The 24,140-nt window shown below is 41.4% G+C and overlaps 1 long non-coding RNA gene across 7 annotated transcripts; it reads right to left on the bottom strand.

Annotated features, from left to right (window-relative positions):
* Nucleotides 1-9,123: 9,123 nt before the first annotated feature.
* Nucleotides 9,124-15,932, bottom strand: LOC113019104 (uncharacterized). Of its 7 annotated transcripts, none has more exons than XR_013902817.1 (3): nucleotides 13,903-15,932; nucleotides 11,919-12,190; nucleotides 9,124-11,832 (listed from the first exon to the last, which is right to left on the bottom strand). It is a non-coding gene; the product is annotated as an uncharacterized LOC113019104 (long non-coding RNA). The 7 variants fall into 7 exon arrangements; XR_003271942.2 differs by having other exon boundaries at nucleotides 9,124-12,252; nucleotides 13,903-13,981; nucleotides 15,596-15,932; XR_013902816.1 differs by having other exon boundaries at nucleotides 9,124-12,190; nucleotides 13,903-13,981; nucleotides 15,596-15,932.
* Between the last annotated feature and the right edge of the window lie 8,208 nt (nucleotides 15,933-24,140).

Below are 24,140 nucleotides of genomic sequence, written 5' to 3'. Positions count from 1 at the left end.
CCCTGAGCCAGACACTTTTCTTTGCAAGCTCCTTTGACTACGATGACCTGGATGACTGAGAACCTTCACAGACATATTTCCCTGGATAGTTTCCCCCTTGATAACAGATGGGTGGTTATAAATAAAGGAGTTTTTTTTGTCTTAAATACCTCATTTATTTAGGGGAAAGGTGTCCCAAAAATAGGCAGCTCTAGAAAACACTAGAAGCCTAGAAGCACATTACATAATGCAACTGTTGTATTTGGTCATAAACTGATATGTTTGCAACACTCAGCGTTGTGACAGCATTGCTCTGTGTTCACGAATTAACCACACAAGCACTTTTTTTAAAAAACGTTATAGAAAAAATAATGTCACAGTGAGACTTTATGAAATGTAACCTCAATCACTTCATAAATGTAACAAATTCACAAAATTATTTTTTTAACATTGCTGCAACGGGACCTGTTTTATGTTACTTTAATGTCATTTGAAATACTAAGTACGATTACTGCCATGCTGCCAGAGGCGAGGCTGCCGGACACAGGCGCCACCGGGCCCTCTGACCACCACCAGTAGGCAAACATGGGGTTAGTATCTTGCCCAAGGATACTCATTCTGTAAAGTAGACCTCAGCTAACTGGAGTTACTAGATCCATGATGCGTCCCTCCATGACGCATCATGGATCTAATCTGAATATGTGTCTAATACTGTGCAATACAGACCATCAACCACCTTCATCAGCTACAAGCTAAATGTCCATGTGATACATATACATAAAACACATCTGAAGAATCAGTCATTGAGGTGGACAGTTAGTGGATTTAACTTGGCTTGCTAAAATGAGTTGATAGCTTAGCACCACTAGCTTTTGTCCAAACCTCTGGTTACTCCTGAGTCCAAGATAAAAAATGAATAAATAAATAAATAAATAAACTGATATTGTCCAGAAACCAGTAACTGATATTACAGTGGCTAGTTCCATCTTTTATATACAGTCTGTGGTCATTCTGTACATTGACATTAAAATTACTCAAAGCCAAACCAAGCCTACTGTGACTAAGTCTATTAATATCCATAATTAATTTAGAAAATCAGGTTATTATCTCAAAATGTTGATTCAGGTAGTTCAAAAAATATTGATTTAATAGCTGAACCTACTGAGGGGAAAAAAACCCTTTAAAATAAATTAAAATTTAGAGTTATTATTGAGAATATAACTGTGAATTAAAAAAATAACTAAAAGAAAGAGGAAACGACTTGAAATGTCGACTGATTAAGTTAAAACTGAAAGAAAATGATTTGTAACTAATAAGTCGAAAAATAAATGGAACTTGAGATTCTGCGATAACAACTCTAGTTTCTTTGTTTGTTTGTTTTGTTCGGCGAATGCAAGCCTCCATAAAAAAGGAGTTTAGTGACTTTTTTTTGTCTTGCTCATCAATGAAGGCTCGCTGAAGAGTTGCTATATTCCCCACAGTTCCTGAACGCCTCCGAAACCTATTGGCCAGGAACCAAAGGAGTGTGTGAAGCCTTTAAGGTATCACGCTTTAAATTGTAGCGGAATGTGTGCGAGAAAAACACGAAGCGTGACGTGTTTCTGCACTTTGGAGGCTTTTCTGCTGCACAGCAACAACAAACTGTCCCGGCGTTTCTCTGTTAAAACACTATTATGCAAATTTAATCCAAATTTAAGGTGGTATTAAGTGATTCCTCAGACGCCGTGTCCTTGTTTGACTCCACACTATATGGAACACGGTGTACTGAAAGATCAGTGGGAACCGCGCTTGCTGCACAGCGCACCGCCCGGTGGGTAACGCACCGGATCTGAGAGCTGAATAAATCAAATATCCGGAGGCAGCTGACTGCGTTTCTCACGGAGCAGCTCGGAGGATGCAATCAGATGCAATGCTGCTGTTTCCTCTAAGCTTCAAGTGGTTCACGCTCATTACAGCTGCTTGCATGTAAGCAGCCTGTCACAATGCAATAATCCCGGGCTGAGGAGAGTGCATAAGGACGGGAGGTGTGAGACATGCAGAGGGGCTCTGTTTCTTTTGAGCTTCACAGAACCAGTAGTGCTTTGCAGTATTTGTCACTCAGGTGGGAAATACTGCCAACTGACCCCAGCAGCAGCAGCAGCAGCAGAGGGTGACTACATGGGAACAGTGGTGGGTTTCACCTCAACTTGCTTCCCTTCTCCTCTCCTGCCCATTACAGATGTGTGTGTATGAGAGAAAGAGAAAGAAACCCTCCAAGCTGTTGATGACTCCTGTCCACACAGAGACAGCCAGAGGAATTGAATGTGAAACAGAAGCTGAAACTGTGTTCCACGTACGAGTAGCTGTCAGCCTGACTTTGCTCATCTGGGTGGGAAAAATGTGCATGCTGAGGAGGAAATCAGATATGAAGCCACTGTAAATGGAAGTGGTTAGAGCTGCGTGCACACACCCCTTCCAAATATGGTTCAGTTCACAGGTTCACATGGCCTGTGTCAGACAGCAGAAGGGAGCCGGGGAAAAACAGCCTGTCTCGTGTGGCCTAACAGCTGAGAAACAGCACAGGATCGGCTTTTTGTGATTTTTAATAGATGGTTTGTTTTTTATGCTCTTGCAGCAGTTGCAGTGTTGAGCGATAAAAAAAGATCAGATAATGTACAGAAGAGGGGAAAAAATGAAGGATTGATGTGCAGCAGCGCAGAGACCGGCAGCAGACATTTTCACCCATGCCTAGGAAGAGTGCAAATGTGCAGATTCTCCACCTGATGTGCGTGTAATTGAAAGCAGCACCTGGGGGGGTTCTGAGGTGAAGCCGGGGTGAACTGTGCAAACCGCAAAATCAAACCCACGCTCTCTCTTTGAGAGACAGCCGCCGATTCGCCGTGCCGCCCTCGTACCCCGGTCTCATCTCCCTCCTGACTCGGAGTGCAGCGTTGCCATCTGCAGGCAGAAGGCCTGAACTCCCTATTTCCATGGCAACTGCATGTGTGGATGCAGGGTGTCCCCCTGTAGCCCCTGGCAACAAGCTCTCAACCCGCTATCAGCAGCTGTCAATCAGGGGCCGAGCCAATGCTTTGCCCCAAGGCCAACGTGCTCGGAGAGATGGGAGTAAATCCATTACGGGGCAGCAAGGAGGGGACCGCCCTGTCAGAGACAAAGACGGACAGCAGAGCACCCCGAGGTGCTCGCGCTTCATGTGCGATGTGTAAATGGGCTACGGCGTGTCAGGTGGCATGGTTTTCAGTGTGATTACCATGCCTGGGATCGATGGCGTGCCTCGGCTTCAGGCGGGGTGTGATGCATAACAGCTCTTAGGTGACTTGACCTTTACGCTTCAGTAACTGAGGCGTGTGCACGAGCAAATAGCTTCCTCCAAAGTAGATGATGAGACCAGATAGACAAGACGAGGTACCTCGCAGCACTGAAAGCATTTTAAATGCATGATTTTTGTAAATTTTTATTATAAAATGCAGATTTTTTCTTAAATGAATACAAACTCTTACAAGAACATAAAAAGTTGCAAAATGCAAAAAGTGCAGATCATTACTTTAGAAGCGATGATGGTTATTTCAGTTGTTTTAAGGTCATGCATGAAATGAAGACGAGCTGCTGTGATGACGCTTGAACGGAGCAACTCAAAGAAGAAGAAAAGAAGATGATGATGATTGTTGTGTGGTGGTCTCTGGTGCTTTGTGAGGAAGAAGGTTCGGGCAGGAGTGGAGCCGCCATGTCCCAGGACCTCTGTAGCGACTGACGCATCCAATCAGAGTTGAGCTTTATGCTGGCTGTTAAATTCTTGGGTCCTGAAAAGAACCACGAGGGAAAAAAATCCCAATCCAAATAGATATTTATTCACTAACAGGCAGTGGTCCCTTTGAGGTTTCCCACTGACATGTGCACATTACTATATTTGGGGTGGGTCGAACTCAGAGGTAGAGCAGTTCATCTATTAATCGAACCGTTCGAGGTTCAATCCCTGCATGCCAAAGTATCCTTGGGCAAGATATTGAACCCCAAGTGGTTCTCTGATGTGTTCATTGGATTGTGACTGTTATACAGAAAGCGATTAAGCTTTGAGCAAACTGCTTGTTTGAATGTACAAAGCTCTTTGAGTGTTCGAGTAGAAAAGTGCCATATAAGGCTCTGACTGGATGAAATCGTATGCAAAGAAAGTGCTGCACCGAAAACCTCTTACCGATTTCTTTGGTTGCCCGTAGTTTGCCATGTTTGTTTGCAAAAACTCGCTAACTGCTACCTGAGCGGTAATAAAACTGTGACGCAACCTGGAAAATGGAGAAACTTCACCTTCAAAGTAAAATTTATGCCTTCGCGCCGCTGCCAACCTGATTCAAAGGGTGCTAGTGTCTAGGTCTGTGTGGCTCGGTCCTTATTCACTACTTCCTGCAATGCCACCATAATTGTCACACGTCCAAAGTGGCGGACAAGTTAACATCACGTGGTTAGTGGTCACTTTACTCCAAACCCTGAATACAGCAATGCAGGTGTTGTTTGAGGTAGGTTAGCTGATTAGACCAGACCTGCACAGGTTGGGAACAAGTATGGTTAACAGGTGAGACTAAGAAGACAATTACAAAGAATGCTCAATATCTCTTCCTGTTAAAATGGAGTTCTTCCTTCCCACGGTTTCTAAGTGCATCTTTGGCCATGTCCACGCTAATACATTTTTGTTTGAAAACGCATCTTTTTCTCTCCGTTTTGGCCTTCTGTCCACATTGAGACGGTGTTTTTGGTCAAGATAATGCTCTCCAAAGTGGATAAAATTGAAAATGCCGCTTTTAAATAGTACAGAAGCCTGCCCATAATTTTTCACTGCAAGGAACCGAGGAATTCTGACAAAGCTGATCATTTGACTTAGTTCAATAAAGGCAAGAAACTGGTTTCAGGTTACAGAGGTGATGACCTGGGTTCTGTTTCATAGTAGTAAACTGCTTATAAGGAAAAAACACTAAAATAAACATGCAGTGGCATCCACACAGCAGACAGTTGCTTCCTGTGAGGTTCATATTCTGCTCAGCATCATTCTTTTGCCATGATGGAGCTCTCTGACCTCCTAAAGAGCAGTTTTTATACCAGAAACTACAAACACGGCTGCAACTCAGGGGTCTCTAGGACTCCCCGGGTCTGTGCTCAGCACGCCCGTTTGTTAATCCATCCCTAATTATAATGTACGCACTCCACTTTGGCTCCAAGGGCTACATCTCCTTCTTGTGGTTTCTCCGTAATCATCATTTTTTTTTCCCCTCTGGATTTTTTTTCTCCACCCACAATCATTTTTCCCTACAATGGGCTGCTATAATAAATGATAATCAATTTTGCATTTTCTAGTAGGGCATAAGCCTTCCATCTGTTCCCTTGTCTCGATTCACTGTGGGTAGGGTGGGTATCAAATCAATCACACTTTGTTTATGTTGCACCTTTTTTTCAGATTTAGAAGCCCTCCGGTGAGGGCTTCTAATGTGATTGCACGTCTACGAGTTAATAGTGTGTGAGTATTAGATAATGAAGTTGTGGCCACGAGTTAGTAAGGTGTGAGAATTTTAGTTTAAAATATCAAATCTCTGTCTGTCTGTTTGCCTGCAAACTCCTACACAGACAGGAACCGAACCTGGCACACACAGGGACTGACAGGGACTAGAAAGAGAGAGCAGATTTCTCCTGTATTGGCTTCCTGTTAAATCCAGAATTGAATTCAAAATCCTGCTCCTCACATACAAGGTCTTACATAATCAGGCCCCATCTTATCTTAATAACCTTGTAGTACCATATCACCCTATTAGAGCACTTCGCTCTCGCTCTGCAGGCCTACTTGTTGTTCCTAGAGTATTTAAAAGTAGAATGGGAGGCAGAGCCTTCAGTTTTCAGGCTCCTCTTCTGTGGAACCAGCTTCCAGTTTGAATTCGGGAGACAGACACTATCTCTACTTTCAAGATTAGGCTTAAAACTTTCCTTTTTGCTAAAGCATATAGTTAGGGCTGGACCAGGTGACCCTGAATCCTCCCTTAGTTATGCTGCAGTAGACGTAGGCTGCCGGGGGATTCCCATGATGCACTGAGTTTTTCCTTTCCAGTCACCTTTCTCACTCACTATGTATTAATAGACCTCTCTGCATTGAATCATATCTGTTATTAACCTGTCTCTCTTCCACAGCATGTCTTTTATCCTGTCTTCCTTCTCTCACCCCAACCGGTCGCAGCAGATGGCCGCCCCTCCCTGAGCCTGGTTCTGCCGGAGCTTTCTTCCTGTTAAAAGGGAGTTTTTCCTTCCCACTGTTGCCAAAGTGCTTGCTCAGGTGGTCATATGATTGTTGGGTTTTTCTCTGTATCTACTGTACAATATAAAGCGCCTTGAGGCAACTGTTGTTGTGATTTGGCTCTTTATAAATAAAATTGAGTTGAATTGTTACACAGGTACACCTTACGTCCCTGAAGGTTATTATTCACGTCATGCATTATGATGTCATCGTATTTTTCAACAACCACCTAGCAACCTGCTAAAAAGACCACTTTTTTATCATTTATGCATCTGTAAGTCCTTATAAAAGCACCACATGATTTTAATTTCCTGCCACGGTTTCCACATGAAATGAAGCATTCTGAAGTTTAGACACTCAGGTATAATTGGAGGGGTTGAACAAACACATATCATTAACCTTTGAGTAATTACAGCCACAGTGCTCCTTTTTCAGATGGCAGGGAATGAATTAGCATAATCATAAATTAGCTGTTTATTTTTAATACTCTGTTGAGAATTCTTTGCAGGCAGCGACTGAGATGTCACCAGAGAAAGGCTTTCGTGTTTTGTGATGCTTTGCCGAGCCTCGGCAGTTTCCCTCTTCAGCTGTTTGTTTTGTTTATGGATCATTGTGCCGTAGCTTCATCATGAGCGAAATGCAGCTCCATTTGCTCCAATATTCCACTTCTTTGCTTTGAGTTGCAATATGTTCGGGGTCATTGTCCATCTTTGCTGCGAAGCGCGGTTCAGTCAATTTTCCTGCTGTGTAGCTCATATTTCATTAGTGTGCAGCCTGTCAGTCACGTCTAGCTTGCATTGAGGAGAACAGTCTGAGCTATAAATGTTGAAAACTAAAAGCTGTCAACACAAACCCTCAAAACTGTCCTTCATTCACTCCACAGCTTTCAGATTATGTTCTTCATTGAACACGTTCATGTGTGTAAGACGCCGTGGATTTGTGCGTGCGTGCTTAATTCTAGGGTAAAATGTAAAATGCCTGGTTGGAATTCTCTCAGATAACTTATTCATTACCACAGCTTTTACTAGATACGAAGCTGATGAATTATGAGACTGATCAAATTTAATTGGATCCATTAAGATGCAAACTCAATAGCTTCCATCTTGCACAGACGTGGGTCCATTATTCAGGTGGGCTGCAAGGTGATTCGTCGTTCATGGGAAATGTTGTTTTTCTGTTTATTCAAGAGTGGACTCAGACGAGGCTGAGATTCAGGTGGAGCGGTGGAAAGAGTTTAGGACTTACTTAAAATAAATTGAAATGAAGCTTATGTTCAACAGGGAAGATCTGCATTTACTCTAGAATTAGAATCAAAAGCCTTTAATTTCATTACATGTGAACCTAACTGGCCATCTGTGAACAAGTAATTCCTACCTGTTAATTCATAAATGAGCACTGATCACCTTTTTTTGGAAAGCTGAGCTCAGTTTCACAAACCACACACAGGCCTGATTACTGGTGAAGCTGCGTGAAATAGGTTAAAAAGCTCTCACAAATCAACACTTTAGATCACGCCATGATCTGAAGAAACAGCTGAAAAACAAAGTCATTGACATCCATCAGTCTGGAAAGATTTAAAAAGGGATTTCTAAGGTAAAAGACCCCAGAACAGCATGTAGAGACCTGCAGGCCTCACTTGCCTAAGTTAAGGTCAGAGTTCATGATTCAACAATAAGAAAGAGACTGGACGAAAACCACTTCTGATCAAGAAGAACACAAAGGCTCATCTCACATTTACCAAGTAACATCTTGGTGATCCCCAAAAGTTTTGGGAAAATATTCTGTGGACTGACGAGATATAGAGCTGATTTTTTTTTTTTAGAAGGATTAAGTCCTGTTGCATTTGGTGTAAAAATCACATAATTTCAAAAAAAGACTATCACACCATCAGTCAGACGTGGTGGTGATAGTGTAGTGGTCGCAGGCTGCTCTGCTGCTTCAGGACGACTTGCTGCACTTGATGGAATTGTTAATTTTGCTATCCCATCAGGATTATCAGTCTTAAGTCTGAAGCTCAAAGAAATGATCTGAAACACACCAGCGAGTCCACCTCTGAATGACTCAAAGACAGAAACAAAAAAACAAAATGAAGGTTTTGGAGTGACCCAGTCAAAGTGTGGACTTGAACTGATGCTTTGGCATGACCTTAAACCGAGTTTAACCAGGGTTGTTCTTGCTGAGCTCTCTCAGGAAGTGAAGTCGCTAACCGTAACACCCATGCAGCAACTTGCGGTGCTGTGGATGTCAGACCTTATGGTCCATTACTCATGTGGATCATTGGACCCATGCATGAGTAAGCAGCTCAGCTTTTTAAATTATTTCATTTTCAGCCACATATTAGTCACTTGAGCTCACTAATTTGTATCAAGTTGTACCAGTGGGAGTTAATTAGGCCAGGGGCTGTTACAATGAGTGTGTTAGCACTAAGCTAGCAGCTCTGGTTTGGGGTCTTTGATCCTGATAGATACTGAATCCATGTCTTGTGTTTTACACACTGTTCGGTTACATTCAGTACGCTTAATCTGTGTCCTCTCAGTTTGAGACCATGAGTTAATAATGAACACATGAATTATTAAACATGCTATAATAAATATTCACATTGATCAAATGATGTGAGTAACGTCAAAAGTGTGTCTGGTCGTAACAAACTTACGTAGATCAAACACATAGGGCTGGGTGAACAGAGATCCATCTTTTTATCCGTCGTCTCCAATACCACATATCGAGACAACGTCCTACATTTTGATTGGCTCTGCACTGCAGGACATGCACTTCTCTAAAATCTATAATATATGAAGCGAAGACTTTTTATTAAAGAAAAATGAAGGTTACTGAAGCCCAAAGGCTGTTACCAGGCAGAACAGCAGCTGAAACAACAGTGAACAAAAGCAGTCCCCCAACGGACAACGACTTTTACAACGACTTTGGTGTTTAATGATGTTTTTATTACAATATGATGATTGTATGATGTCATTTAAAACAAAAGAAGAAAATGTTACGTACTGCCCTCTCCATGGCTTTTCATATGACAGATTACTTGATACGGTTTCTTCAAATTTGGGCACTAAAAATGAAGGTCAAAATCAAATGTTTAGCCAGCCAAGGTATTGATGTCCACCAAGGTGTAGCATATTGTTGTGAAGTTAGAATATCCATCCATTAAAAAAACATGAGTAATATAAAGTTTTTTCTGATTTTCACATTTATTGTGACCTTGATCCGATTGCATGCTACACTGTTAATAAACAGAACTGATTAAATACTCCTCCTCCTCAGAGGAATTAACAGATAATATAGACAATAAGAACAAACTTCAGCTTCCCTTTATTCTCGTTATATTTACTTTTAGACTGTGATCTGGTAACCCTACACAGGACCCAATCACACAAGGCAAGTTTGAAGAAGAAAAGGAGATTTATTTGTGTCATTCAGCTGAGCAGAAATGCCAAGAACAGAGAAATCAACAGGTTGTACTTTCACAAAAAAACATTTTCCCCATAAAGAGTGTAAATGGTCAAAATAACCATGTGGGTAAAATATACGGAGAAAAAATAATAGAAAATGTCTTTGTTTTAAAACAAAACACTGTAGTATGTTTTTAAGGATTTTTCTTTTTTTACATAATACTGAACCAAAAACAAAACACAAACTAACTTGACAGCAGAAAATGGGGACAGCATTATAAATCATTATTATAAATCCACAAAATACTAAATGGCTAATTGTTTACACACAAAACCCACTTGTGAAGGAGAAAGGCAGGAAGTAACAAAAGAAAACAATTAAAAATGGTTTCAAAATAAAACAGCCAAACTACACTGTTCCAAAAAATAGTAATGTCAAAGTATCTTAGTGTGTATTTTACAGTTTTGTACTGTCTTTCTAGAATATCATTACATTTACATAAGTAGACTGTGATTTTACATGTCAAAGGTAAAATAACATAACATCACTGTAAATATAGCAAAACACAATATATTTTTTTGTACATATACATATTGAGATTGTAAAAATACATTCAGAAATGTATCATAATTTCACGAATATTTGTCTGTTATGTGAGAGAATGATCTGTTAAATTCAAATGTAATACTATGGAAAAATATATAAAATGAGAGTATTTGAATTATAATTGTGCTGAAAATTTCATGTCATCTGTCTGATTCAATAATTCAGAGGTAACAAGTGAAAATATAATTAATAGGAATAAAAACGAAAAAAAACAAACATATAAAACATTGCACGGCCATGCTGTGCTAATTATATTTTAAAAAAAAATAAATGTAGAGGTAGGAATTGCAATTAATATAAATGTCAAAGTATTCACAACATTCCTGAACAGAAAGAGACCTCTGCACCTGGGTGAGGGTGTGGCCATGAAAACAATGTGACATGCCATTGGATGTTGGGACACATAATAACATGACGCTAAGCATCGGCCAATGAATGTGAACTAACAACCACAAGGTCGCAGGTATGGCAGCACTGTAGGAAAAAATCCTAATATAAAAGTATTTTACTGCATTTTACAGTTTTGTTCTGTTCTTCTAGAATATCATTAACGTTACGTAAATAGACTGTGATTTCACATTTCAAATGTAAATTAACGTTAAATCACTGTAATGTAATAAAACATAATTGTCATGATTATTAAATGTATCTGTCTGTACATATGCATATTTAGATTGTTAAAACACATTCACAAATGTATCATGATCTCACAAATATCTGTCCGTTATTTGAAAGATTGAACTGTTGAATTCAAATGTGATGCTATGGAAAAGTATATAACATGATTCCTATAAGCTTGTGTTACATCACAGTATTATTATCATTGCTATTTAGGGCGATCGTGGCTCAGGAGTTGGCAGTTCGCCTTGTGACCAGAAGGTTGCCGGTTCGAGCCCCGGCTCGGATACTCTCGGTATTGTGTCCGTGGTCAAGACTCTTCGCCTACTGGTGATGGGCTGATGGTGCGATATGGCAGCCTCGCCTCTGGCAGTCTGTCCCAGGGCATGCAATCCATTATTATTTAACTGTATATTTCTGTACATTTACGTATTATGATTCATATTGCCACATTCATTGACCTTGTTTATAGGTAATTTCATTGTTTGATCACGTTAAAATGTTCCTAATTTGATGTCTAAACGCACTTGGAAAAGGCAGAATCCCATGTAAAATTAGCGCAACAAACTGTATTGTCATTACTGGAAATAACCGTATTTTTATGAGGAAGTTATTTTCTGTTATTTTACGGTAGTATTTAGGCGCCCCAGCTGCTGGACTATTACTGTTTTTTTGAGATGTTTTTTTTAACAGTGTACAAAGAAAACCCTAAAGAAAACACACAAAACATTTTATCATCTTATTAGCTGAACGTTGTCTTAAATTTCTGCCACCCAGCTTTACAGTTGTGTCTCACATTCACTGCTCAATAGCTTTTTAGCGATTTTTCAGGCATACTGTACAACAGATGTTTGCCAGATATCAGGTAAGCAGGGTGTAGAGGTAAGAGCAAAAGAGCTACTTTTCTCCTACTTACTTATTTTCCAGCATCGACACTGTCACTAAGTGCTCTGGAACTGAAAAAATAAGTATATGGGAGCACAAATGACATCTACTTCCCTTTGCAAAATGTATGACAAGTCTGATAGGCCGTGTCTTTTACCTGTAAATGTCCCGTGTGACTTGGTATCAGCCCAACTCAATCAGACAGGGGCTGATGACTTCACACCATCCCTGCCAGGGATTCTGACTCAACGCCGACTGCGATGGGCTGGCAGCAGCCGATGCAGACGTATCTGAGGATCCAGAGATAGACGCCGCCGAACACGACGACGGTCAGGCCCAGCAGCAGGAAGCTGATGTAGGATTGGGGACTGACGCTGAACAGCACAGGAGGGTGGGGGGTGTTGATGGAGTCATCAGTGATTTTCTGGGCTGGATAAACCCGCAGGAGAGATGAGAAAATAGAGAGAAACTAGTCACGGAAAAGATGATTTCTGTGGAGTGAAACAAGGAACAGTGTCTCACAATGATGCCAAAACAATGATGTCAACAGGACTAAGAGTCCACAGTAGGGCTGGCAATCTGAAAGACAACCAATCACCAATTAACCTACCCAACTTACTGCATGTCTCTGGGACTGTGGGAGGAAACCACAGCACCCAGAGAGGACAAACTGCAAACAAACTCCACACAGAGTGGAACCCAGGACCTTCTTGCTGTGAGCAAACAGTGGTAACCTCCCATGATTTTGCACTATACAAATAAAATTAAACTGAATGGGTCAGATGCTGATAGCCAGACTGATAAACCATGAGTTAGCTTAGAGTTGATAACCATCTTTGTGTGACCGCTCATCCTTATTCCAGATGTTAGGCAAAGTGAGTCCTGATAACGGAAAGGTAACCTGGGTGTGTTGAAGTCATTTTGTGGGTCCTGGAAACGATGCCATGTGATCATGAAAGCTAATAAAATCATCCTGAGTGGAACATGAATGCTTTCATCAAAGCTCACGGCCACCTATAGAGACCAGCCATTGTAGCACCGACTGTCAGAGCTTCAGGAAGCAGTCAACACATCTATAAAAATCTTTCACCAATTTATCTTGTGTGAACTTTGATATTCAGGGAAAAACACACCTGGTGACAGAACATTATTACAGTGAATCCTGAGAAGGCTATGAGTATTCATTCACCATTTCCTCTATATATATAAAAAAAGAAACTGTCAGCCTCCTAATGCTGTTGAAGGCACTGGGTATTTAGAGGAATTTCATCCCTGTGGACCGTCATTTTAGAACCACTACGATCTCTCAAACCACACTGCTGCAGCATTTTACCATGGTGTTGCAATAAAGATGGCGAGGAGGAGGAAACAGAACAAAGGAAAACAGTGATGAGGGAAGAAAAATAGATTGTTTTTGTTGTTGTTGTTTTTCAATGCAGCAGTCTTGATGTATGCTTCTGTCTAATCAAGACTAATTAAAATTCCTGGTGTTCTAGCACGGAGTAACTCGATCACTGCACCTCAAGGGTAACTGAAGACGACAGGGTGCAGAGGGTTGGATTTTCCCCGACAGGTACTCTCCAGAAATTCAGCCTCCTTTAATTTGAAATTGAATCTATTTAGCTGGACGTCACAATTTAAAGGTTAAACCTGAAAACACCAAAACATTTGATGGATTTTTGCAATTTATACATGTACATATATATAAATCATATATAGATCTCAACATAAATATTAATTCTTGATTAGGAGTAGAAAAGTAATTGTAATGTGATAAGAAGCATTTTGTATTTGATTCCTTAGAATGTCGTTTAAATTTTACTTAATTTTTATGGAGTTCTGTATCTTTTTTTGTTGTAGGAACTACTCGCAGTTGGTCCCACTCTAGCTCTTTGTCAGAAAGAAATCTGCTGGGCAAATCTTACTCACCAAGCCTTGTGGATTTTTGTGTCACAAGGAGAATTAATGCACTTTTTGCTCAAAGGCTTTTCACTCATGTGGCACCTGCAAAGTGTTGTTAAGCATATGAGCCTCTCAAAAGCACACACACAGAAATAAAAACTATTCAGAGCTCATGATTATCAGCAGGGCTTTCAGATCACCTGATGGGCAACTGTCTAGACAATAAACCGCTCACTCACCTCTGCTGAAGTGTGTGACTAGCAGCAGACTAAAGAAGCTCCTAACGCCAGCATTCATTTCGACAGTGCAGCAGATTTACTGTGAAGACAAGAAACACTTGGCATTTTTGCATCCACACATCTACATGTGGTCTTAGAGGAGCTCACGCAGCAGGAATCGCCACAGAGGTGGACTTCAAAGCCAGAGGAAATGAAATTCATACTGTAAGCACACATTTTCCTGCACATTGAGTTTAGCTGAACACAGAAAAACTGACATACAGTGTAATCTAAACATAGAGCACTGACACAGGGAAGAGATTCAACACAGATGTACTTTCGATTGGATTTTTGGAGCAGACAGGTGGCTTATTTATAATTCATAAGAAGCTTTTACATGAGAAAAGCAGAGTTATGAATAAATTTAAGCAAACAAGGCCAGACTCTCAGGTACTAACCTGGAAAACATCTTGCTTACTTTTCATGTGGAAGGGAAACAGCTGCATCAGGGATGTGATTAGAACTAAAAGCCAGAAATGTGCAAATGAGGGGGAGGAAATACATTTTTTAAGGGAAGAAAAAGCCTACCTTTTGTTCCAAATATTTTACATAACAGAGAACACTCCATATGGAGGGCTACAAATGGACTAAAGATGCCAAAAGCCTGTGTGACAGGGGCATATAGCAGAATGGGGTCATAAGCCCTCGGACCCTTTCTTGTGACTTCTTTCATTCAGTTTCTAACACATCAGATTCATTTCAATTCAATTCAATTCAATTTTATTTATATAGCGCCAAATCACAACAAAAGTTGCCTCAAGGCGCTTCATAGATACAGAGAAAAACCCAACAATCAAATGACCCCCTATGAGCAAGCACTTTGGCGACAGTGGGAAGGAAAAACTCCCTTTTAACAGGAAGAAAGCTCCGGCAGAACCAGGCTCAGGGAGGGGCGGGGCCATCTGCTGCGACCGGTTGGGGTGAGAGAAGGAAGACAGGATAAAGACATGCTGTGGAAGAGAGACAGAGGTTAATAACAGATATGATTCAATGCAGAGAGGTCTATTAATACACAGTGAGTGAGAAAGGTGACTGGAAAGGAAAAACTCAATGCATCATGGGAATCCCCCAGCAGCCTACGTCTATTGCAGCATAACTAAGGGAGGATTCAGGATCACCTGGTCCAGCCCTAACTATATGCTTTAGCAAAAAGGAAAGTTTTAAGCCTAATCTTGAAAGTAGAGATAGTGTCTGTCTCCTGAATCCAAACTGGAAGCTGGTTCCACAGAAGAGGGGCCTGAAAACTAAAGGCTCTTCCCCCCATTCTACTTTTAAATACTCTAGGAACAACAAGTAGGCCTGCAGAGCGAGAGCGAAGTGCTCTAATAGGGTGATATTAGAGCACTAACTAGATTAGATCCTAACTATAAACCTGTAAAGTTTGTGTCTGTGTCTTGGCTCAGTTTTAACACAGTTGTGTTGACAAAATCTTCCCACAAAGAGCCCAGCCATGCAAACACCTGCCGAAGAGCTCACAGCAGCTGTCTGCAGGGGCACTCTGTGCCACAATGACAGACGGACTCACACACAGAAACAATAATCTCGCTTGTAAACAATAATGCATTCCTGCTCTGCAAGGAGTGGAGGAAAAACAACTTCGATTCAGCCAAAGAGATTTTCCCGCCCCCACACGCTCAGGCAAATAAGCCGATACCTCTGTTACTGATGCGGCGCGGAGATCTGAGGAGACCCCTGCCTCGCCTCCGTCACTCACCGTTGATGCTTCCTTGCTTCTTCCTTGCACCAATTCTGGATGGTTTTGCTTTGCAGCAGAGTGAGAATGTGAATCAATAACAGTGACAAAGCAGCAAGAGAGCGACAGCAAGTGAGAGGAGAGGACATAGATCCAAATATAGAAGCCAGTGGGGCAATTATCGAGAAAGGAACAGATTCCCCTCCTACGCCGGCAGGAGGTGGGGACTGAGAGAACAGACAGTCCTGGAGAATGAACAAAAAATTATAGCAAAAATGGAAATTATTCTGTACAAACAACACAATAAAATAACTGAAAAAAATAGAACAGCTTGCTGCCCCCTAGTGGCACTTTTAAGGCACAGCAATCTACCTCAATAACATGCACATGATTTCATGTACAACCCCTTTCATTAAGGTTTAATGAAAATAATTATAAATGAAATCTGGTCATTAAAACGAGATAAATAAAACCTGAGATGAACACACGACATATTCCACAGAGTCATTATTTATTTAATAATTTAATACACACACACACACACACACACACACACACACACACACACACACACACACACACACACACACACAGATATATACAAAGAATTTCACATGAAGGTTTTTAATTTAAATCTATGAGTATAAGTATAAGTATAAGTGTAAGGGAAGCCCATCTCTCCCTCTCCATTTCCCCGCAGATGCAGCAAAGCTCCTTCCTCAGGCATGTCCAACCCTGCTGCTCGTAACAGTTGATATTATTGTAATACAGTGCATCACCACATGGTGGCGCCTACAACAGCTCTCATTTTTGTGTTTCAACCTCAGTGATAGTGGCGTGGAGCGGTGTCTTACAGAGGTCGACTCACATGATCAGCAGAGGGCCAACAATCCCTGTGACCACCTTCAAGAGACAACCCTCACTAAGAGGTGACCCTTGTGGTGTCCTCGGGATTCCCATATACTTGTTTGCCATTCACCTATAGGGACCATTTTTGAGCCGAGGACGACACAATTTCTTTGGATGGTGAAATGTCATTACAAACCTAAAGAACACCAGTTTCTTCCTTTTCAATCAATCGAGACAGTGACTCAGTGTGGAAGTATCGCTCAGGCCTCTTACTTATTGGATAATTCTCACCTGCCTACTTACCTCACCTGTCATCCATCACAGTGATCCCTTCACAGTGCGCCTGCCTCTCCCACTGTCATCCCGCTGAAAGAAACTCACCTGTCTCAAAGCTTGTGGAAGCTGGAATCAGACCAGACCCTGAACTAAATCCTTTGAACATTATGTGAATTTAATTTCTGATCTGACTGCAAATACTAAGCAGCTGTAATGAGTCGCTAATTAAAAATGTGGAACTTTCTCTAGCAGCCTCCCGCCGTTCAGTCTTTTGACATGAACAATAACAGATTGGATTCAACGAACAAACTGGTAGATGATGTCACATGCCCATCTTTTCTATAAAGTCTGTGGGATGGACTGTAGTACTGGAGCGATGTGGTTAAAAACTTCAATTAATGGGATATTGGTGGCATTTGTTCAACAGTCTCTACCATTTGACCTTAGAACTGAAGAAGCTTCTCGGATGAGAGGTGAAACGTCTTCAAGCAACTTAAAGAAGTCCAGACGCTTTTCTTTCCACGCTCCTTAGGCTACGAGGACCTGGATGACTGAGAACCTTCACAGACATATTCAACAGTCTTTGTTGCTTCTACCAGCTGAAAACTATACATCTAATGACCCAGCATGAGGATGAAATAAAACACTATTTTCCAGAAGGAGATTTAAAAAACAAAGCAACCAAAAACAATTACAAATGTTGGCCATTAGTGTAAAATCAGGGCAGAATTTAGTTAAATTATCTGAAGATAATTTGAATGTTTTCAGTGCCACAGCAGGAGATCAAACATCAAGTGATCTCCTGCTGTGACGTTGAAGAGAGGACACAATAGCACAGCAATAAACAAGTCATTCATTTGTGTTTTGCAAAGCGTTTTCTCCACTCTTAAAGGGAAGCTGTTGGTTTAACTGTGAATGCACACTGCTGAATGAACATAACAGGGCAGAAAAAAAAACATTTTCCCCACAGGCTATCATACACAATCTGGCACAATGAACGGTAACAATCACATGGGTGAGCACAACAATATATTGCATTACCTGTCAGGCAGAACAATGGGGAGACTAGCAGAGCTGAACAAAACACACACACACACACACTGCATTTGTGGCAATCTCTCTGTAGAGCTGATTGTCAAGCTTTTACAGCAAAAGAAAGAGAAAGTGAAGCAAAAATGGTGAAAACAAATATGAATTCATGCTATTACATTCTACTCTGAAAAGAGACAAATGCAGTGATGTTTAACTGTGTGCAACTTCTGTAATTACCATCAAAATATTTATTATTAGACATGTTTTTAGAAGCATTCCTGTAAAAGTAGCAACAAAACACTATGAACATGCCTCGGAGCACAGAGGATGCAGTCTCCATCGCACTGCACTCTGTCCTCTCACACCTGGACAACAACAACACCTACGCCAGAATGCTGTTTATAGACTTCAGTTCAGGGTTCAATACAATCCACCCCTCACAACTCATCAGGAAACTGACAGACCTGGGCATCAGTTCCCTCATCTGCAAATGGTTACTGGACTTCCTGACCAACCGCCCCCAACATGTCCGGCTGGATAACCGCTGTTCATCTACAATCACAATGAACACCGGTGTACCACAAGGCTGTGTGATGAGCCCTTTCCTCTACTCCCTCTTCACCCACGACTGCAGACCTGCTGATGATTCCAACACCATCATTAAGTTTGCAGATGACACCACGGTGATTGGCCTCATCAGTGACAACGATGAGGCCGCCTACAGGGAGGAGGTGGATCGTCTGGCTGAGTGGTGCGACACAAACAACCTGCTGCTTAACACCGAGAAGACCAAGGAGCTCATCGTGGACTACAGGAGGAATGCTGACCCACATCCACCCATCCACATTAAGGGGACGGCTGTGGAGCGTGTGAGCAGCTTCAAGTTCCTGGGAGTCCACATCTCCGAGGATCTCACCTGGACGACCAACTGCTCCAAGCTGGTCAAGAAGGCTCACCAGTGCCTCTTCTTCTTGAGGACTCTGAGGAAGAACCACCTGTCCTCAGACATCCTAGTGAACTTCTATCGTTGCACCATCGAGAGCATCCTGACCAACTGTATAACAGTCTGGTACGGGAACTGCTCTGCCTCGGACCGGAAGGCGTTGCAGAGGGTCGTGAAAACTGCCCAGCGCATCGCCGGAGCACCACTTCCTGCCATAAAAGACATCTACAGGAAGTGGTGTCTGAAAAGGGCTGGGAAAATCATCAAAGACCCCAGTCACCCATCACATGGACTCTTCACCCTCCTGCCCTCTGGGAGGCGCCACAGGAGCCTCCGGACTAAGACCACCAGGTACCGGAACAGCTTCTTCCCCACAGCTGTCAGACTCCTGAACTCTGCCTCCTGACATCTGACCCACGTTAAACTCATGGACTGAACATACACACACCCACAATGGACAACTGTACCCTCAAACACACAATAATAACATGGAGTGAACCACCACTCACAACCACTAGCACTTTATATAGCCTCTGTAGAAATTATCCACACCCTCACTTATCTTAACTGCACTACTGTATAGCTCTGTGTAAATAATCATTCTGTACATTCAATAATCTTTAATCCTACAACTGTTTACAACTTGCATAGTTCCTATTTCTGTATAGCTGTATATCCCAGATTCTGTAAAGTTATTTATTTCATATTCTGTATAGTTTTTCATATTTGTATCCTGTTCATATCCTGTACATAGCTTGTACTCACTACAGCCTGTACATACTTATAGTTATAGAATATTCACAACATACTTCATACCGTGTACATTAACATACCATAATAGACCCATTTCTGTAATATACTTACATATCTATACTATGGCTAATATATATTGTAATATATCTATATCACTAAAGCACTTCTGGATGGATGCAAACTGCATTTCGTTGCCCTGTACCTGTGCAATGACAATAAAGTTGAATTCTATTCTATTCTATTCTATTCTATTCTATACTCATTAAAGTGCTTTATGCAAAATGACCAGACTGTACATAAAGTATTCAAAGCAAAAGTAATGTTCCCCATCGGTGCATGGATCAACGCCACTATCTAATCTATCAAATCATCTGTTTGTGAGTAATGAGCTCAGAAACATGAGTACACATGTTCATTTTAAATTCTGTGTCAGAACAACCGACTCAGCCGTGGGCAAAGATGATAACCAATACAATTCTAAGAGATTATTTATTAGTACAATGATAAAACAAACAAACAAAGGGATAAGACAGTCCAGTGTCCCACTTACAAAAGGGATCAAACACACAATCCAAGGTCAGAGCCGACCACGCCACAAGTCATTTACACTTTACATGTTGACCACTTTAACAGGGATCAGCAGTTGTCCTCCAACACCCACCATCCTGTAAGTGGAAGGCCGGTGATCACGCCGGCCTCAGCAACTCTGCCTTTAGGCTGCAGCATGTAGTAAGCATCTTCGCTCTAAAAAGAACACGGGAGCACAGCTTCAGTTTCTAAAGCCCCAATGACTTGTTGGATATTCCAGTGGCTCATCATCATCTGATGGTTCATCCTCATTCAGTGGCTTAAGAGAGTATGCAAAATAACCATTGTCATTGGGGCTTTGGAAACAATGTCATTTGGAAAGACCAGAACAAAGTGGAGATATCTGGCTGTAATGCACAGTGTAAAACTGGGAGGAACGGTGGTGGAAGGGTGATGGATTGAGCTTGTTTAGGCTGAAAAAAGTCACAAAAGTCTATTTTATGATGTCCAATGAAAGCAAAGTTTTAAAAGTGCGTGCAAGGCTTTGTGTGTTTTCCTAAGGGGTTTCAATCCTTATACAAATACAAAGCAATTTGAATAGAAAATCTTATGCAAACATTAATGCTTGAATAAATATACATATTTCAGGCAAAAGATTTAAGCTACAGCGTCCTTAATTTAACCTATTTGTGTGTAATATCCATGCACATGTTTAGAAATAATTGTCATATTTGTTTTCTTTACTCAGAGTTTGTTAAATATTACAAATTAAGACTTACGGTGTATCACTGTGTCCTGTGCAAATTAATTGACTTCTTTTTTTTTTTTTTTTTTTTACCCCTTTTACTTCTTTTTACCCCCTAATTTACAATGGTTAATATATGGTTTAGTTATTGTACTACTACACAGTGAACTCATCTATGGTGGGAGATTGTTGGATATTCCAGTGGCTCATCCTCATCTGATGGTTCATCCTCATTCAGTGGCTTAAGAGAGTATGCAAATAACCATTGTCATTGGGGCTTTGGAAACAATGTCATTTGGAAAGACCAGAACAAAGTGGAGATATCCGGCTGTAATGCACAGTGTAAAACTGGGAGGAACGGTGGTGGAAGGGTGATGGATTGAGCTTGTTTAGGCTGAAAAAGGTCACAAAAGTCTATTTTATGATGTCCACTGAAAGCAAAGTTTTAAAAGTGCGTGCAAGGCTTTGTGTGTTTTCCTAAGGGGTTTCAATCCTTATACAAATACAAAGCAATTTGAATAGAAAATCTTATGCAAACATTAATGCTTGAATAAATGTACATATTTCAACCAAAAGATTTAAGATACAGCGTCCTTAATTTAACCTACAGTGGGGCAAAAAAGTATTTAGTCAGCCACCGATTGTGCAAGTTCCCCCACTTAAAATGATGACAGAGGTCAGTAATTTGCACCAGAGGTACACTTCAACTGTGAGAGACAGAATGTGAAAAAAAAAAATCCATGAATCCACATGGTAGGATTTGTAAAGAATTTATTCGTAAATTAGGGTGGAAAATAAGTATTTGGTCACCTCAAACATGGAAAATCTCTGGCTCTCACAGACCTGTAACGTCTTCTGTAAGACGCTTTTCTGTCCCCCACTCGTTACCTGTATGAATGGCACCTGTTTGAACTCATCATCTGTATAAAAGACACCTGTCCACAGCCTCAAACAGTCAGACTCCAAACTCCGCCATGGCCAAGACCAAAGAGCTTTCGAAGGACACCAGGAAAAGTATTGTAGACCTGCACCAGACTGGGAAGAGTGAATCTACAATAGGCAAGCAGCTTGGTGTGAAAAAATCAACTGTGGGAGCAATCATCAGAAAATAGAAGACATACAAGACCACTGATAATCTCCCTCGATCTGGGGCTCCACGCAAGATCTCATCCCGTGGGGTCAAAATGATCATGAGAACGGTGAGCAAAGATCCCAGAACCACACGGGGGGACCTGGTGAATGACCTGCAAAGAGCTGGGACCAAAGTAACAAAGGTCACCATCAGTAACACACTACAACGGCAGGGAATCAAATCCCGCAGTGCCAGACGTGTTCCGCTGCTGAAGCCAGTGCATGTCCAGGCCCGTCTGAAGTTTGCCAGAGAGCACATGGATGATACAGCAGAGGATTGGGAGAATGTCATGTGGTCAGATGAAACCAAAGTAGAACTTTTTGGTATAAACTCAACTCGTCGTGTTTGGAGGAAGAAGAATACTGAGTTGCATCCCAAGAACACCATACCTACTGTGAAGCATGGGGATGGAAACATCATGCTATGGGGCTGTTTTTCTGCCAAGGGGACAGGACGACTGATCCGTGTTAAGGACAGAATGAATGGGGCCATGTATCGTGAGATTTTGAGCAAAAACCTCCTTCCATCAGTGAGAACTTTGAAGATGAAACGAGGCTGGGTCTTCCAACATGACAATGATCCAAAACACACCGCCCGGGCAACAAAGGAGTGGCTCCGTAAGAAGCATTTGAAAGTCCTGGAGTGGCCTAGCCAGTCTCCAGACCTCAACCCCATAGAAAATCTGTTGGCGGGAGTTGAAAGTCCGTGTTGCTCGGCGACAGCCCCAAAACATCACTGCTCTCGAGAAGATCTGCATGGAGGAATGGGCCAAAATACCAGCTACTGTGTGTGCAAACCTGGTAAAGACCTATAGTAAACGTTTGACCTCTGTTATTGCCAACAAAGGTTATGTTACAAAGTATTGAGTTGTATTTTTGTTATTGACCAAATACACTTATTTGCCACCCTGATTTACAAATAAATTCTTTACAAATCCTACCATGTGGATTCATGGATTTTTTTTTTCACATTCTGTCTCTCACAGTTGACGTGTACCTCTGGTGCAAATTACTGACCTCTGTATTTTTTTTTGGAGAATTTGGCTATAGTCCATTCAACACTGTGCAAATGGCATGTAATCAAAATTTGAAAAAGCCACAAAACGACCCAAGACCACCCAGGGGTTTTAATAAAGTTTGTTGTAGTAGTAGTAGTAGTAGTTGTTGTTGTTGTAGAGGTGGAGGACAACTCTTCAACACACTGAGGGGTCAATAGACAGACCATGTACCATGAAATATTGCTTAATAAACTGGCAAATTACAGCAGGATATTCCTATCCTCGGTCAGAAGGCACAGGTGACTTATATGATGAAAGAGGGGTCCACAGTCATGATCATTTGGGTTCCTTTAATCCAAAAACATCTTCAGAACATTTGTGACCTTTAATCTTCATATGATTAGGTGAATATACACAAATCACAGGGGTTTTATACATCCCTACTTCCTAACAAGGGTTTCTCTACCAAGCATAAAGTTATGTTTTCATTCAGCATCAAATACTTATTTTGGTGATAACTTCTTAGTTTCAGTTTTGTAACAAAACTCAAACATAAGAACTTATAAGAACCCAGTGTGTTCATTTTGGCCATCAAGAATGAAGAGAGAAGAAGATTTTCTAGTCCTTGAGTCATGTTATTTTAACATGAGGCCCATAATACTAACATAATGCTGCCCCCACACTCTCTGCTGTCAGGTGTGCTTCCATCTCACATATCAATGCTGGTAAAACCTACACATACCGGTGTGATGGAGGCAGCATGGAGGGTCGCTTTGTGAACGTGTTTCTTCCTGGACAGAAGAAGACTCTCACCCTGTGTGAAGTGGAGGTGTATGCTGCCCCAGCAGGTAGAGCTTTAAGCGACTGGATCTGATCTACTGAAACACATCTGCCTGATACTGATTCATTCCTGTTTCCTTTCAACAATTTAGTCAAACCGCTTCCAAACATGGCCTTAGACAAACAAACAGCACAGTCATCGACTTGGCCCTATACACCTTTTACATCATCCAAAGCTGTTGATGGGTACAAAAATGGAAACTTGGCTGATGTAGGCTGTACCCATACTACAGAAGAGGAAAATCCCTGGTGGAGAGCTGACTTATTAGCTGTCTATAAGGTCAGTGTTGTCACGATCATTAACAGACAAGATAATTTAATTGAAAGGATTCTTGGGGCAGAGATTCGGATCGGCGACTCACTGGATCAAAATGGAAATCAAACCCCGAGGTGAGACATGATTTCTGACAG

This window comes from Astatotilapia calliptera, chromosome 3, assembly GCF_964374335.1.
Source record: "Astatotilapia calliptera chromosome 3, fAstCal68.1, whole genome shotgun sequence".
NCBI lineage: Eukaryota > Metazoa > Chordata > Actinopteri > Cichliformes > Cichlidae > Astatotilapia > Astatotilapia calliptera.
This window is presented reverse-complemented; position numbering and strand designations above follow the sequence as displayed.